Source organism: Cheilinus undulatus, linkage group 3, assembly GCF_018320785.1.
Source record: "Cheilinus undulatus linkage group 3, ASM1832078v1, whole genome shotgun sequence".
NCBI lineage: Eukaryota > Metazoa > Chordata > Actinopteri > Labriformes > Labridae > Cheilinus > Cheilinus undulatus.
Genome location: NC_054867.1, coordinates 18,603,672 through 18,620,174, shown reverse-complemented (window position 1 = coordinate 18,620,174; position 16,503 = coordinate 18,603,672). Strand labels below are relative to the sequence as shown.

The 16,503-nt window shown below is 39.6% G+C and overlaps 1 protein-coding gene across 6 annotated transcripts in view; it reads left to right on the top strand.

Annotated features, from left to right (window-relative positions):
• The window catches only part of LOC121503405 (chemokine-like protein TAFA-1), a 204,662-nt gene that overhangs the window by 73,470 nt on the left and 114,689 nt on the right, over positions 1-16,503 (top strand). The window lies entirely within an intron of this gene.

The window sequence follows — 16,503 nt, the reverse complement described above, 5'->3', positions numbered from 1 at the left end:
AAAGTTGAGTGGAAGAGAAAAGTGTAAATAAAGGTACACAGGCAACAGAGATGAGCTCAGCCTTCAGAGGATTGTTCACAGGAGCAGAGTGAAGAACTTAAGGGAGCTTCACAAGGAGTGGACTGCGACCGGAGTCAGTGGATCAAGAGCCAACACACACAGATGTGTTTAGGAGAAGGTCTACAAGTGTTATGTTCTTAGTATTCAGCCACTCCTGATCCCCTGATGTCATAAGCATCTCACCTAGGCTAAGGGAAAAAAACAACTGGACTGTTGATCAGTGGTCTAAACTACTGTTTTCAAATTTTACCTTCCATTTGGAAATCAAGGTCCCAGAGTCTGGAGAAAGGCACAGAATCCAAGGTCCTTGAATTGCAGTGTTTTCAGTTTCCACAGTCAGTGACGGTGTGGGGTGCCATGCCATCTGCTGGTGTTGGCCCTCTTTGCTTTATCAAGTCCAGAGTCAATGCTGTCAGTCATCTACCATCTATCTGCTGAGAAACTATACGGAGATTCTGATTTCCTTTTTCAGCAGGACTTGGCACCTGCCCACAGGGAAGCCAGAAGTACCAGAAACCGGTTTGTTGACCGTGGTACTGCTGTGTTTGATTGGCCAGCTGACTTGCCAGAACTGAACCTCATAGAGAACCTCTGGGGAGGAAGCCAAGAGGAAGATTAGAGGCACCAGACTCAACAATACAGATGAGCTGAAGGTTGTTATCTCATAACACCTCAGCAGTACCACAGTGTTAATTTTGGCAGCTATTTTTAATTTTAGTCTCAGTCTTTAGTCTCAGTCTTAGTCTTAAGATGAAATGTCTTTTAGTTTTACTCACATTTTAGCCATTTATACCCTTTCTAATTTTAGTCTAGTTTAGTTAATGAAAACTCAAAAACATTTTAGTCTTGTTTTAGTCCATTTAAAGGCCTCAGATTTTAGTCCAAGCATTTATTTTCCTGCATAAATCTGGTACCAAATCATGCTAGACCTGGGGCCCCTGCTTTCTACAGCTGAGAGGCAGAATAGCTATAGATGCATTGTATTTTGACAGATTTACCCACCGTAGAGATATATCAGATTTTGAATGTCCGATAAAAACTGCATTACATTTTAGTCTGTTTTAGTCATCACAGATTCATTTTTGTTTGTCTTAGTCTAGTTTTTGTCATGGAAAAAAAGGCTGTCGACGAACAGTTTTAGTCATGGTTTTAGTTGACGAAATTAACACTGCAGTGCCACAGGCTGAGCGCCTTCCAGCCACATAACATTAATGCAGTAATTCATGCAAAAGAAGCTCCAACCAATTACTGAGTGTATATAAATGCACATAATTTTCAGAAGTCAACATTTCTGTATTAAAAATCCTTTTTTTATTGTTCTTATGTAATTTAACTCGCTAAGATACCAGATTTATGGTTTTCATGAACTGTAAGCCATAATCATCAAAATGAAAAAAATATGAAGACTTTTCACTGTGTGTGATGAATCTACATAATATATGAGTTTCACTTTTTGAATTGAGCTATTGAACTAAATTAACCTTTCCTTGATGGACTAATGTATTAAGATGCACCTATATATTGAAAAGAATACTTATGATCCAGCCAGTTGTGTTTGCAAATGCAAAGCAGAAGAGCAAGTATATCTTCTAAAACTTGAAAAAAAAAAAAAGATTATGGAGTTGAAAATGTGGTTGAAAGAGTGTAAAGTGGACAAAGAGGACTACAGAGTCAATTCTCTGTTGCTCATTTTAAGCTTTCAAGTTTATGTGCTCTGGGCAAAGTTTAGGAAGCATATTTTTAGCAAACAAATGTGCACTAAATGTTAAGAGATAAGCCAAGGGTATTTTGATAAAATATTAAGATGTGTCCTTTCTGTACCCCTTACTGCTGCAGTGTTCTGCCGGGGTTTGTCACATCAGACCTCAGTCGTGTTTCTGTAGCAAGAAGAGAACAACATGCTTCTGAAAATTCAGAAATTCCTTTTTTTCTATCTAACACAAGTTTTGGCTTTAGTTTTTGTAGTACCATTTAGACGTGCTAACTTGAGGTGTTGATAACACCTAACAGTGATAAATCCATTAAATTTCTAGTATATAATACTGTAGCAAACTGTAATTTCTGATGCTGTTCTGTAGCTTTTTTCTTTCATTGGACTAAAGCTGGCTACACACCACCATTGTTGTTCTTACACTTTATAGACAAAAGTATTTAGTCACACCTGGTAATCATTGAGTTTAGGTGTTCCATTCAAACCCACTGCCACAGAAGTATAGAATCAAGCACCCAGCCATGTAGTCTCCATTTGCAAGCATTTCTGATACAAAATGTGTCGTTCTGAAGAGCTAAGTGACTTCAAGCGTGATCCTGTGATGGATGCCACCTTTGCAAAAAGACGGTTTGTCAAATTGTATCCCTGCTAGATATTACACAGGTAACTGGTGATATTATTAGAACGCGGAAGCATTTAGGAACAACAGCAACTCAGCCATGAAATGGGAGACAAAGTAAAATTTACAGAGCAGGGTCAACATCTGCTAAGGCACATGGGGATTCTGTAGCTCAGTGGTTTCCAAACTTTGTAGCCCATGGCTCAAAATGACAGCATCAGAGAAAATTTACATTTTAGGAGGTTTTTTTTAACACATTACTCATATTGAAGCACAACTGTCGCTCATTAAGTTTGGTTTTATCTGGAATTGAACATCTTTTAAAAATGGTTTAACAATAAGGGATAAAATATACCATTTTAGTGAAGTTGAATTTCTCTGTATTTTTGGAAGGAAAAACATACATGACCCCCCTTAAGTGTCTCGCAACTCCCCCAGGGGTCATGACCCCTCCCCTTTGGGAGCCAATACCATAACTGAAGAGATCAGAACTTCTACTGACAGTAATGTAAACACAAAAACTGTGCAGCAGGAGCCTTATGGATTGAGTTTTCACGGCCTGACTTTGGCAGTGTGGGAGAAGGGCGATCTTAATGCTTCAGTATAAGACATATTGGATAATGCTATGCTTCCAACTTTGTGGCAGTAGTTTGGGAAAGGCTCTTTTCTGTTCCAACATGATCTGCCCCAGTGCACAAATCAAGGACTCTAATACAGAGACATGGTTTGATGAGTTTGGTGTGGTAGAACTTGACTGGCCTGCACTGAGCCCTAACCTCAACCCCCTACCATAAATGCTCTACAGGATAAATGGGCACAAATTTCCACAGAATCACTCAGAAATTTAGTGGAAAGCCTTCCAAGAAGAGTGGAGGCTGTTATAGCTGCAAAATTTGGCGCAACTGCTTATTAAGGTACATGTGTTTGAATACAATGCCAACACAGTCCCTGTTAGTGCAATGCTAACACTGACACCCAAGAGTTCAATCAGAGTCTGTTCTTCTCAAGAAAGTTGAGTAGATTTGAAGAAGATAAGTCACTCTTAGAAATATTTTCTTGACCTTTTATTTAGTCCGTTTTAACTTTTGCAGTGATATGTCTTTTTGGCAAACTCAGCACTGTTAAAAAAGTCAGGCTGGAAACTTTTGTTAAGCTTTGCTGAAAGATTATTGGCATCTACTAAAATGCATGTTTTTAAGTGAGAGCAGCACTAGACAAAAGGCCATCTTGGACAACCCTCAGCATTCTCTGCATGAAGGGTTAAGACTTGCCATCAGAGAGCAGGTGTACTTGTGCCAGGAGGGCCAAATCAAACAGATATCTGAGGTCATTTATTCCATCAACTGTTTCATTATAAGCTGCATGCATTACAAATACTGTAGAGTATGGATTGTTGGATTTGTGCCTCATATCTCACTGCCTATCCATCATAATGAAATCCATAGGAGTTTTGCATTACTTGTATTCAGACCCTCTCCACTATTATCAGTTGTGTTATGTTGCAGCCTGATGCCAGAGTAAAAAAAAGCATTAATCTCATTAATCTGCAGTCAGTAACCCATCATGACAAAGTGAAAACATAATTTTAGGAATGTTTGAAAATGTATCAAAAATAAAACTAAAATATCACACTGACATAAGTTTTCACACCCTTTGCAACAGCACTTGAAATTTAGCCCAGGTTCCTCCCATTTCTCTGGATCCTTGCTGAGATGTTTCTACATCTTGATTGGAGTCTACCCGTGCTAAATTAAGGTGGTTGAACAACAAAGCCATGAGGTCAAAGCAACTGCCTGCAGAGCTCACAGACAGGATTGTTGCAAGGCACAACTTGGGAAGGCTAAAAAAAAAAGTTCAGCTGCACAGAAGGTTCCCAAGAGCACAGTGGCCTCCGTATTTCTCAAATGGAAGAAGTTTGGCACAACAAGGATTCTTCCAAGAGCCTGTCGCCCAGCCTAACTCAGCAATCAGGGGACGAGAGCTTTAGTAAGGGAGGTGACCAAGAACCTGATGGTCACTCTGACTGAGCTCCAAAGATCCTGTGAGGCACAAATCAGTTTAATTTACCACAGATGGACTCCAATCAACGTGGAGAAACATTACAGCAATGACCCGGAGGAAAAGGAGCTACATTTTAGGTGTTTTAGTTTCTAATGCCAAGCTCAGATAGAGGCAAAGCTCATTATTGCTGCTGATGGGTTGGACTCCCATGTCTTAAAAAGTGGTGCATATCTTCTTTATACTTATGAATACTAAGTGTAGCCTTGTCATCACATTTGGCTCCCTGTTGTGTAATAGTCAGTTAAAGATAAGCAACATTAAGTCTTGCTCTTGCAGAAGTTATCTGTTCCTCTTTACATAGAGGTACTCTATGCAGCAGCCTATTTCATATTTAAAACTCATGTACGTTGCATAGCAAAAGTCCAAGAGAGAACATATTTAGGCACACGTGTCAGTCTGTGTTTCTATTCCCCACTGCTGATCTCACTTCATACAGATGCCAGACTCGCAAAAATGTTTGGTCAAAATCTTAAGTGTGATTTTTCTTTCCCTGATGGGTACATTTTTTTTCCTAATGGGTGAAGTTGCCACAAATATTCTGACTTTTTTAGTGCTAGAGATTCATGCAGAAAAAAAACGAGTGCTCAAGGGGAGAGAAAAATGTCTCCAGGCATATTTTGCGAGCTGAATGATAAAATGATGCCCACAGGAAACAATGTAGTTGCAAAGTGAGCAGAAATTACAGTAAAACTCAACCCGACTTGTTTTTTTCCTTCCCGTGGTGGGTCCTCTGTGCTTGTCTTTCACCTAATCCACAGTGATGCGTGCGTCTTTGAACATTCCTCCTCTCCTGCAGGGCTCTCCTGATCACCTATCACTTCAGGACCTCTGGGTTTATTTTCTCCCACAACCACAAAGGGAAGCAGCCCTTCCTTCGTCACGTCCTCACCCTTAATTACTTGTGATCACTCATCTCATTTCAAAAAGAAGCTATTCACAGTGCCAAGCTTGACAAAGCCAACAACAGAGATGTTGCTCTTACTGCAGGGACGGAGGAGAGGGAGGAGGAGGAGGAGATATGTGTGTGTTTGTGGTATGTCAAGTCAAATTGTTTTTACATTTCATCTTGTTGGCTCCTTATCTATTCCACTGTTTATCTGCATCTCTGCTGGGGTATGTGCAAGCTCCTGGCGTGTGTCTCTGTGTATGTTTGTGTGCCGCAACTGCCAAAGTAAGGAGGCAGACAGCTCGCTGTGTCGAGGGCTGTAGGGGGAATGTTCAAACCCGAGTCAGCGGGGGATTGTGTGTGAAATACAGATGTTAGAAATGGCTCGACTGTTTGCCTATTGTTATCACTGCACTTTGGCTATGAAGAGAAGAGTCTTGGGTTTTGACTTGACAAGGGAGAAAACAGAATGATAAATTGTCCCACCAGCTCTCACATCCAACCCATCATCCCAAACACCCCCCAATGCCTCCCCCAAACCTCCCCCCACTACAAAAAAACAGCAGATTAGAAAGTAATACACAGACAGCTACACAATCAGCGCAGCAGACAAGAGCCTCCGCCTTCTTCTCCCAGCAGCTGCCACTCAGGAATACAGATCATGAGTTAAAGGGATATTCCAAAACTTTTTAAGTTAGGTTGTATGAGGTACTTAGCAATAATAGTGTCATTAGCCTGCAGAGATTTCAGTGTGTTTCACCTTTTAAAGTAAAGCGCTTTGAGAGCTAGGCTACAGTGTATGTGCCGTTCTACCAAATTAGTTCAAATTCAGAGCTGGAATTTGATCAAAATTTGCATGCTATTTCATAAACATTTTTACCATAAGGGATACATATTAAGTAAAAGTACACTCAATGTTCAGTTTGTTTTTTCAAAATATCTCTGAATAACTTAAGTTCCCCAAATTTGTTGCTACCCTCACATAGACTTCTATTCAGAATAAAAATCATTGTTGTACCTTTGGGAATTTTGCTTCATCACCCCCTGTACAGACTATTTTTTCTAAAATTAATTTATAAGGTTTTCACAGCAAAATAGATTTCAATCATTTTTTAACATATTTTTAACATTGATTTTTAAGATTCATTTAAATCTATGTTTCATCTTTCTCATGTAAAATCGTAAATTTGATTATATTGGCTTCAAAATTTTTGATAGTTGAAATTAGACCTACACCTAAACAGTCATTATCAAAAATGTTGGTTAAGAATGAGAGATATTTTATTTTTTACAAAATAACCTGTGTTGTGGTATTGGCCATCATTTTTAGATTGAAGGGTTATATTATTGTTCCCCTTTTTCTTTTGCTAAATTCATAAAAACGGTGCCCAATACCTCCCAGCTTGGCACCCACCATCAAGGGTTGGAATGGTGAGGTAAGAGCACCCTGAGTGCATGACAGGTGATTGATCAGGTGGTCTGGGCCATGGCTGATTGGTCAGATGCTGTGATGTTTCCATGACGATGACTGTCTCCACTGATTGGCTGTGAAAAATCATTCTGTTTCTTCTGTATTGCAGAGAGTTGTTGGGAGGCCATGAAGGATGTCGAATGAGGTGACCATATATGGTTCCCAGCCCCATAAAGGGTTAAAGGGGAAATGCACACTGAAATCTCTGCAAGCCCTACTATCCCCAAGTAACTCATACAACCCAACTTAAAAGATTCTTGATATATCCCTGTAATAAGCCAACATTGGGACAGTTTTAAGGGTGATTTCAGGGCACCAAAAGTGCCTACAAACAAAAGTAAGCTCAGTTATGTCTTAATGAAATGAAGGCACTAGCATTGTCTAGCACTGTGGAAAAATAATCATGCATTCTGAGATTTATGCCCCTCTTGATAATGATTTTAACAATGCTTGTTTTCCACTTGTGTTACATATACATGTTAATTAGCCCTTAGAAGAAAGAAGTCAACTCTCTGATCTCTGCCACTGAATGCTGACGACGGGCACTTTGGCTGCAGCTGTAATTAAGTCCAGCTTGTAAGTTGCTCAACAAAGTAGCTTGCAATGTTCCTCTGTGAAATGAGGTTTTTATTTTTAAAAAAAAAGGAGAAAATACAAACAACGGCACACATTCAGGTTTCAGACACATCTTTAGCAGCTGCGTCACCCTTTGAACTGTTTGTGTGGCCTCTGCGCAGGCTGACAGTGCATGAAAGAGGAGATAACAAAACAAAAGTGTTTGGCAGTAAAAATAGCATAGAACAGCAGGCTCCAGGCTAATTAAAGACCTGGCATATAACAAGAACAAAGTAAGGTGTTATTCTGATGGTAGGACTGCCTATGCGCTAATTAATCTGCAGAGACCATTGACATGGTTGTTGCCAATGCTGCTAATAAATCCATGCATTCTCAGCTTGATAATGTGCAGACTTCTCTTTTAGTGCGCCTTACTTTAAGGATAAAGTAAACTCTCAGCTATTCATGAGACCTTTAACCCCACATGCCTATATCCATTACATGAATAGCACACTCCAGTTCAAACCATCACACTCCCACAAAGCTGTCAGCCCACCATCCACCTCCCCACAGGAGAAGTAAGAGATCTAAATGTCTCCACCCTGAGCTGCAGGAGCACTCTGGCTGATGTGTAACATTAATTTCTCATGATGTCAGTCAGCTTTCATCAGTGTTAAGCTCAAGCGTACCCACCAGATGACCGACTGGGACACCGCAGGGCTATATGTGACAAGATGACTGTCCCCTTCGCTCTGGTGGTGCTGGTGGTGCTGGTGATTGTGGCAGTGCCTCCACCTCACTCTCACTGCCTCTCCAAAAAACAAAAAGGAAAAGGTGAAACTGATACATTTTAATATCTCCTGCCTGGATGCCTTCCCTTGGTCATGTTTTCCAGATTGCCTTCACTGGCTTTCCAATTACAGTAGAGAACAAAACAAGAGATTGGAACAAAAGAGTGTGTAATGGAAGCACACACACCTTCTGGGAGTGTTTGGGAGAAGGTGCTGTTGTAGGTGTGAGTCTTGGCTGCATGGTCAGCTCTTTATCAGTACTTCTTGCTCTGGTTTGGAGGTGCAGCATTTATTTAGAAGATTATGTAAAACAGTTGTGTAATTCCAAAATTTGACAGTTGACTGATTACTTAAACTTTGTCTTATGATCTCATTTTGTGCTTTATATATCTAATGTGCATATCAAAATGAATCTATCAGCACACAAGCATTAGATCTCACTTCTCATTGTGCAGCATCACACATTAACAGTCAACACAGCATCAGTTAAATATTTACTGAACCACTCTGTGAATTCCAGTTTCCTCTGTTGATATCTAGCACTTGCATTTTGAAGGTTGAGAAAGGTCAGGGTGCTGCTGTAATGACAAGCTCTTGACAACGGTGAGCCAAATATTTTTGCTTCTATGTTGACACAAGTGTTGACTCCATTCTGTAAAACAAGCAAAAAGTCTAGAAAATCATCCTGTAGGATGTTTCAAGTGCCTTGTCGCTCTCCCTTGTCCTTTGACTGAGAGGAATATAGAAATGGGACGTGTTGGCGTACAAATAGCCCAGCTGTTGAGCTGCTTTATAATGATGTATGCCAATCATTAAGACCTCGCAATAGAAAACTGTAAAATCAAGCTGAGACATGTCACATGCTCTAAAGACACAGGCATAGGGATAGGGTATGGTTTTTGTATATCTGAAATATTTGCATTTTTTTTTTCTGTTATTACATCATTTTCACTGGTGCATGTTTGTAACGAAGCATTTTAAGTCACGGACAGCAGGATGCTGCAAGCATATAAATGTGAAAAGTGGAAATCTGAGTCTTATCTTGTTTTGAAAGGCTCTTAAGACCAATTTTGTTAGATGGAGTCATGCTGTTAATTTTGGAAATGATATCAACTTCTCTTATACCGTTTTCATTCCAAAACTTCAGCCCATCAACACTCCTGTCTCTTCCATCGACTACACATCATGCTTTAAAAGCACAGATGATGGAGGAGACACAAGAGTTAATGGGTTGAAGTTTCCATTTGAAAAACTTGGAAAAAATCAGATATAATCATTTCCATGAAACAGATAAATGTGAAAAAGGGAAGTAGAAATACCACTTTGAAAAGACTTGTTTTTCCAGCTGCACTCGTAAGCAGGACGCACGGTGCTACATGAGATAATACATGAGAAATTTAAGACTATAGGAGCTAAATTTGTCAGTGGAATATTAATTATTCTCAGCCAATATAACAAAACTGTTTTTGGTTTTTATGTGCCATGAAAGTCCTCTGCCACTCTATGATGGTGATGGCAAGTGAGTAAATGATGAACAGGAATCCAATAGCCTCATGTTCTGCATTATTGTGATGATAAAGATGCAGGAAAAGGGCTTTTAAAGGCATATGTAGGTGAAAGAGGCTCTATTTTTGTTTGTACGAAGCTAGAATGTGTCAGGTGGGGATGCTATTCAAACTGAATTTGAGGATTTGATTTTGATTTTTAAATGATAACTTTGCTTGATCCCTGTTCAAATAAAGCCACCTCTGAAGCGTACTGTTAATCCCCTCGTCTGACTACAACACCATGGCAGCAGTTCAGGCATTAATAACTATAGTTTATAAAATCAGTCCTCTGTGGTAAGCGTCTTTGTTTCTGCAGGTATCAGTATCAATTTTAGATGTTTTCCCAACAGCTAAAATTCCTCATATAAGCTTTGGTGTATCAAATGCATAAAAACCTGTAATCACTGACTGTCTGAATAAATGGATTTTCAGTGTGTGTAATGAAGCATACAAGCTGATTGTTATTGCACCATGAAAGCCCTGTCCTCGCTCTCTCTCTCTCTCTGAGGTTCAGTCATAACGGGTTTATTAAAGTGTTCCAGGCAGCAGTGACAGAATTTGACCTCTTACTGTAGCAAACCAATAGCTCCCACAGGAACAGAGGAAAGAGAGAAATCATTAACCAATAGCGATGTGGAAGATTAAAGCACAAGATGCTGTCTGCAGGGCTGAGTACTGTCCTCTCCTGAAAGAGTTCAGCCTTTGTGGACCCAGCAACATTTCCACTCATCGTGCACCGCCTTCCCATGATAGTTCTGCTTCCACAGCAAGCTAATTTTACATTATGTATCATGAGCTGAACGGTCTTATGCAGGCTTATTTCTGCTAAAAGGAACAGCCAGCGCCTCTCTCACTGAAAGGATTCTTTTTCGTCTGTCTCACTTGTTTGCCTTTTTGCATTTCTATGAAGAGGAAGAGGCTTTCAATGTAGCACACGACGGTGCTTTAGAGAAAGACCTTCACTTTTTCTAGCTTATCACTGGCTCAACTAATCCAGTTGGCCATGGCTAGACAGAGGCCGAAACATGTCTCTGCATTATCTTGCACTACTTTGAGCTCTGATCTTCAGTGATTTTTCCTTTCTGGGTTGTTTCGGAGAGTGCGCTTTCATCTATGAAAGTGATTGTATGGGGTTATTAGGAGCTGTGAGTAATCCTTGAAATCATTCCCAAATGCCATGTCCCCAAAAAATGTTAGAAAGGTAGGAAACGAGTGCAAGAGATTTAGTATTTTTCAGATGGTGGATGTTGTGAAAGCCTCAGTTCACAGTCACAAAAACCATCAGTGAGCAATACATAGCAGGAAAAAAGCTCTTTGTTTTTTTTCCAGGCTGCTGTCAGAGAAGTCTTTGCTGTGGCTCAGAGAGGGAAAAAAACACTTTCTCGCACTTTTCAATGAATGACTCAGTAAAATGTGGTTCACCACAGTGTATAAATATTCAGTCAACGTGCAGCCCCATAGGGATCTGTGTGGACTATCAATATGATGGATTAGTCTTTGCCAACCAGAGAAAAAAAATAATTACTCAAAGCAATAATTACAGCAGCCCCATGCTGAATTGCACCACTCTCAGCAAGTAGATAAGATTTCCAAGTCGAAGTGCTGAAATGCACAACATACAAGTTGAAGGACAATTAAAGATCAACCAACTTCACATGTCGTCTGTGTGGGATATTCTGCTGCCTCATTTATTCCTTAATGACTTGAGAGCTAACTTCTTGTTTTCTGTTTGCATTTGTCAAAACTGCATTTTCTTTTATTTCACTTTCAGAGATTAGCAATTTATCGTATTTTATATATCTATAAATATGACTGTGCCCTTATCAAATGGGCAGGTTTAAGGGCCTATGTCCACAGCAAATATTTTTCTTCTCAGCACCCACAATTTTAGTTTCAGAGTGCCCCTCACCGGCACAGTTACAACAGTTGACTTCTTCTGTCTTTAGCAGTATCCTTTACATTGCTCCATTCACTTAATATCTTCCTTTCAGTAAATATCACCAAGAAAACATAAAAATAATATAAAGGAATCCTGTCCTGGCATCAGCAGCAGCTGTAGACCTTGAAATGTTACCCTTGAAAAGACAAGCCAGATTGGTTCCTCCCCTGCAAATGTTATTGATAAAGCTGATATAAGTCCCGCCTCTTCTTGATTTTTTTTTTTTTTCTAGTGAGGGAGGAGGGACATTGACTAGCATACAGCTCCAAAGGTTAAATTGTTTTAAACTGAGAGTGTTGTGAGCCCTGTGACAACAAACCGCTAACACTGAGGAGCATTTCAGTCAGGATTAGAAGAATAAAGGGGGAGCTGGGGTGGAGGAGGGTTGCAAAAGCAGCTTGCAGAGGGAGCAGCAAAGCTAAGCCAGGCTACAGCAGAGTAAATATGGCAGCGTGAGTGTGATTCGTTAATAGCGTGTAAAGAGCAAATCAGCTGGCCGTCAGCTGATGAGAGCTTGTGTGAGATCACTTATATGGTAGAGCTTGACTCCGTGGACTGCCTGAACTAACACTATAAACTCAATTTTTGTGCTCAGGATCCTGAGCACTGAAAATTCTTGGCTTTATTGGTTCTGTTTAGAAAATGAGCAGGCCAGCACAGAAATGGTGGCAGCGTCCTGAGGTCACATATCCCATTACGAGGATACGGAATCAGAGCAGAATCATCTGTGACTTGGTCTAGATCAGTGATGAATAGCATATGAAAGAGAGTGTAATTAGGCCTAGAAGATCTAGCCTGACTCTACCCGAGCATGTGCACAGTCTCCTGAGCCACTGGCATGGCACATCCCATAAAGTGTATTTAAGCGCTCCAGCCGGATTTCAACCTAGCATTTTTAAAAGTTCACTATTATATTGAAATTTTAAACTATAATTCTGAGTTGTTTGAAGGTCAGAAATTTTTTCAGTCGAGATCTTGATGAGTACTTAACAGACGCAGCTGTTACATGACAGTTGTGGGAATGAAAATGATGTGAAGACAAAGCTTTTTGAAGAGCATTATTCTGTTAACAGAGACGACAGTCTTTATTGTTGTTTAAACACTAGATTGGTAAACTGAGATGCATTAAAACAGATGACCAGCTGAAGTTATTTGATCTTTTCTGCTCATCTTTATAGGCAAGTGTCTGCTTCCTCTCTCTCACTGCAATGTCACCGTGTGCTAGTGGGTTGAACCAGGCTGGAAGTGTCATTTTTTAACAGCTTTTCTCCCTCATTATGTCAAAACATACAGTCAAAGAAAGCAGTGGGGCTGGGCAGTTTATCTTTGGTCAAATTGAATTTGTGCAGTGGATCCGCACCTCTGAAGTTGTTCTGACTGGAAGTATTACAGGAAAATTTGAGTGAAACTCACAAATCTAGGCTAAATGTAGTTATGCTGCTCAAAGAGGATGATTAGACATCTTTGGATCCACTTGGGCCTGGGACAGGCCTGCCTCCAGGCCACTGGCTAGTCAGGCCTGTCTCAGGCTCAGGTAGGCAATCTAACCTCTAATCTGAAACAGAATATGATGAGGAAACAAACACCTGAAACAACCCTATGCTCATAAGAAAATCTCCTGTGCTCATGAGAATTTTTGTGCACAAAATAAAACATTGCATGCACAAGTTGTACTCTCTGAGACAGCTCACAGAGACAGCAAAAGACTATTCAGGTCTTCCTATGAGACGGAGTTGCAGAAACTATCTGGTGCACACATAATACCTTAGTGCATTTGATGTTTTCCCATGAGCACGAAAACCTCTCTTGTGCCCACCCAGTACTCACAGAACAGTGCTTGGTAATAATGCATAGTTGCCATTATACTGGACAATATTGCAGTATGCAATTATGATATAATACATGAATGGTATCTTAAGGCTTTTAGCATGGTTATCAAGAAAAATGCAGAGAATAATGATAGTTTGAGGTGAGAATTTTCTCAACTCATACAAATTTTAAGTAAGATTTTGGGGAAAAAATGAAGTTTTTACTGTAATTCTTTCACAATAAAGTTACATCTACAAAGTGCAAATGCAGTGGCACTATTGTAAACTTAAGGGCCTTTCTGTAGACATTTATGTAAACCTTTCAAGTACTACTTAAAAAAGAAAAACCTGATTTTAGTCTTTAATTTGCCAATGATGATATCTTATGTGGACTGTCTTCAAAATGCAGCACCCTCACCTGGTGCCAGCGTACTAAAAGTTAAAGAAACACAAAATGTAGAGAAATCAATAGGCGGCTCCTGCACACATGCCTGTAACTAATATCTTTAGAAACAATGACTTAGATTCACAGCAAGGCATCAGATTGTTGAACCAAACAAACTTTAAACATCTTCATCCTTTCTTCTCGTCTTCTTGATGAAATCTTTGATTTTTATCCTTCCTGGTGAGGGTGAAACATTTTAATCACTAAACATGCATCTGATAATTTAGGGCTGTGTTTTTTTGTCACCCTTTTTTTTGGCCGAAGACATAAACAGGCAGTTTTGCCCTTTTTTTTATAATTGAGAACAAATGAGTGATTTTGAAAGCCGTGCTGCCTCATTAAGACCCCTCACGGTGCATTTCTTTGGCGAGCTGTTGGGCACATTAATGGTCAAAGCTCTTGTGATTTCTAAAGTCTAAAAGCTCATTCATAGTTCGGTTGTTGTGTTTATTAAATCATTGATGTCAATGGATTCAGCCATTTAATAGGCCATTTAATTGGAAAAAGCAATTAAATTATGACTCTAGACAGGGGTTGTGTTGTTTTGGACCAATGCAGGAGCCTTTTTCTGTATGCATGGATGCAAGTTGATCGTATGAAGCAGATAAGGCCAAAGAAACAAGCAGTGCTGCAGTAATTAATTTATCACTGAGTGACAGTTGAGCTGTGGGGCAGAAACTCGCCTGTCGTTGATAAACAGATAGGAGTTGATTAATGTCGATGTCCAGGGTGAGTGTGTGCTTATCTGTGTGTCTTTCTCCGTCTCCTTGCTTCATTTTGCCTGACGTGTGTGTTTATACATAACACAGCCAGTACACTCTCTGCCTCCAGCTGTGTTTTTATTTATACTCTTAAGGTCTTTAGAGTCTTCCTAAAGTTGTTTCGTAGTGAGGAGATCCATCAAGCCGGAGCTGGAAAAACAACAGAGGAGCAGAGGTCAATCGAGAGCGTGGTGCACATCAGAGGAAACAATGGTTGCTGAATTATTGAGTCCTTCCTGTCCCATCAGCCATTTGTCCCAGGCTTAATGGGTTTTTTCTCTAAAAGGCAGCGTGAGAGAAGAGAGATATTTGCTTCACCATTCTCCTTATAGGAAACAGAAAAGGGTTCCCCTCCTTAAGACGGTGATAACTGCCTCTTACTTCACCTTGTTTAAAGTGCTTCAGTGAAATTAGGGCAGCACAATGAATCACACTGTTATCATCATGAGCCTAGAAGTAAACATTTTTCTCCAAACAGCAGGAATTTTTCATAGCATGCTTTCAGTGATTGAAACTTGTTTTTCAATCTGCTTCATTAAGGAGGTAATAATGAGTCCATAGGTTTGATCAGTTTAAAACTATTGGTCTAATTTATCCCCATAAATAGAAATAATTATTATGCAAACGATCAATACTTTATCCGTCAGTAAATCCTAATTTAAGTCATTTTAATCATCTGCATTCAGTCAGATGAAACTCAAGTTAATGATCAGCTACTCCCAGTGTCAAGCTGTGGCTAAAGCTGAAGCAGATCCTATTAGTATGAGCTCATAAGAAATTTGATAACATTATGACAACTTCAAAAATTATATTTAAGTGTTTTACATTACATTGTTTTTCCTGCCTTACAAAGACAAAAAATGGCTTTAAGTCTGAAAACAGATTCAAATGTTAATTGCTCAAACAGGGAGAGGGACCTGGATGCTGCCGAGGATCTCAACTTCATACTGGAAGTCGCATGAGCTCCGCCATTTCTCTTTTTCTAATACCAGAAATCACTTGAATTCAACGTCCTTTTTTTAATGTTTTCTTCATGTGTTGTCGCCATATTAACAAAAGAAATTCAAGTAGATGAAAAAAATGTGAGTTTGCGGACTAAAAAGCACGGTGATTACATTGAATTTTTTTAATTAATCGATTTATGATCCGAGTTCATGTATCACTGAGCACCAGCATAACATATGATGTCAGATTGGCTGGCTGGCCGGATGTCCGCATCACCGCCATGTTGCCAGAGGCAGGTCCGCTACGTAATGTAATACAAGTAGACAAGGAATATGCAAGTTTTAAGAATGAAAACCTCAAACGAATGATCACATGTAATTGGTTTTAATAAATATTTATACTCAATGATCCATATTAATTTAAGAACTGATAGTGAAACACAAAAGCAGAATCTGCTCATGAGAAGATTTACTCGATATTCAAATAATACACAGTTGATATATATATATATAAAATTAATTTGTTGTAACTTTAAAACTTAAACTTTCTCCCTATTTAGGGTTTTCGTGATTGCTTCAAATTAATTCCAATTGACACTTGGGTTTTTTTTCTATCCAGGGTAACTTAACCAATCTCAGACAGATATGTGAGGATAAAGGGATAGCAGGGAAAAGGTGAATTCAATACACACCCCCACACACACAGATATGTATTGAAAAAGAGGCATTGACCGACCGCCTGTCTGAGGTATCTGTCTGCCAGCTTCTTCGATTAATCTGCACCTCCCTGCTCAGATTTAACCCTCATCACATTGCTATCAGTCAATATGAACTCAGTTCACACAAACACAAGCGTGTTTGCACGCTCACACATCAGTAATGTGTGGTGTGACACACACAGACAG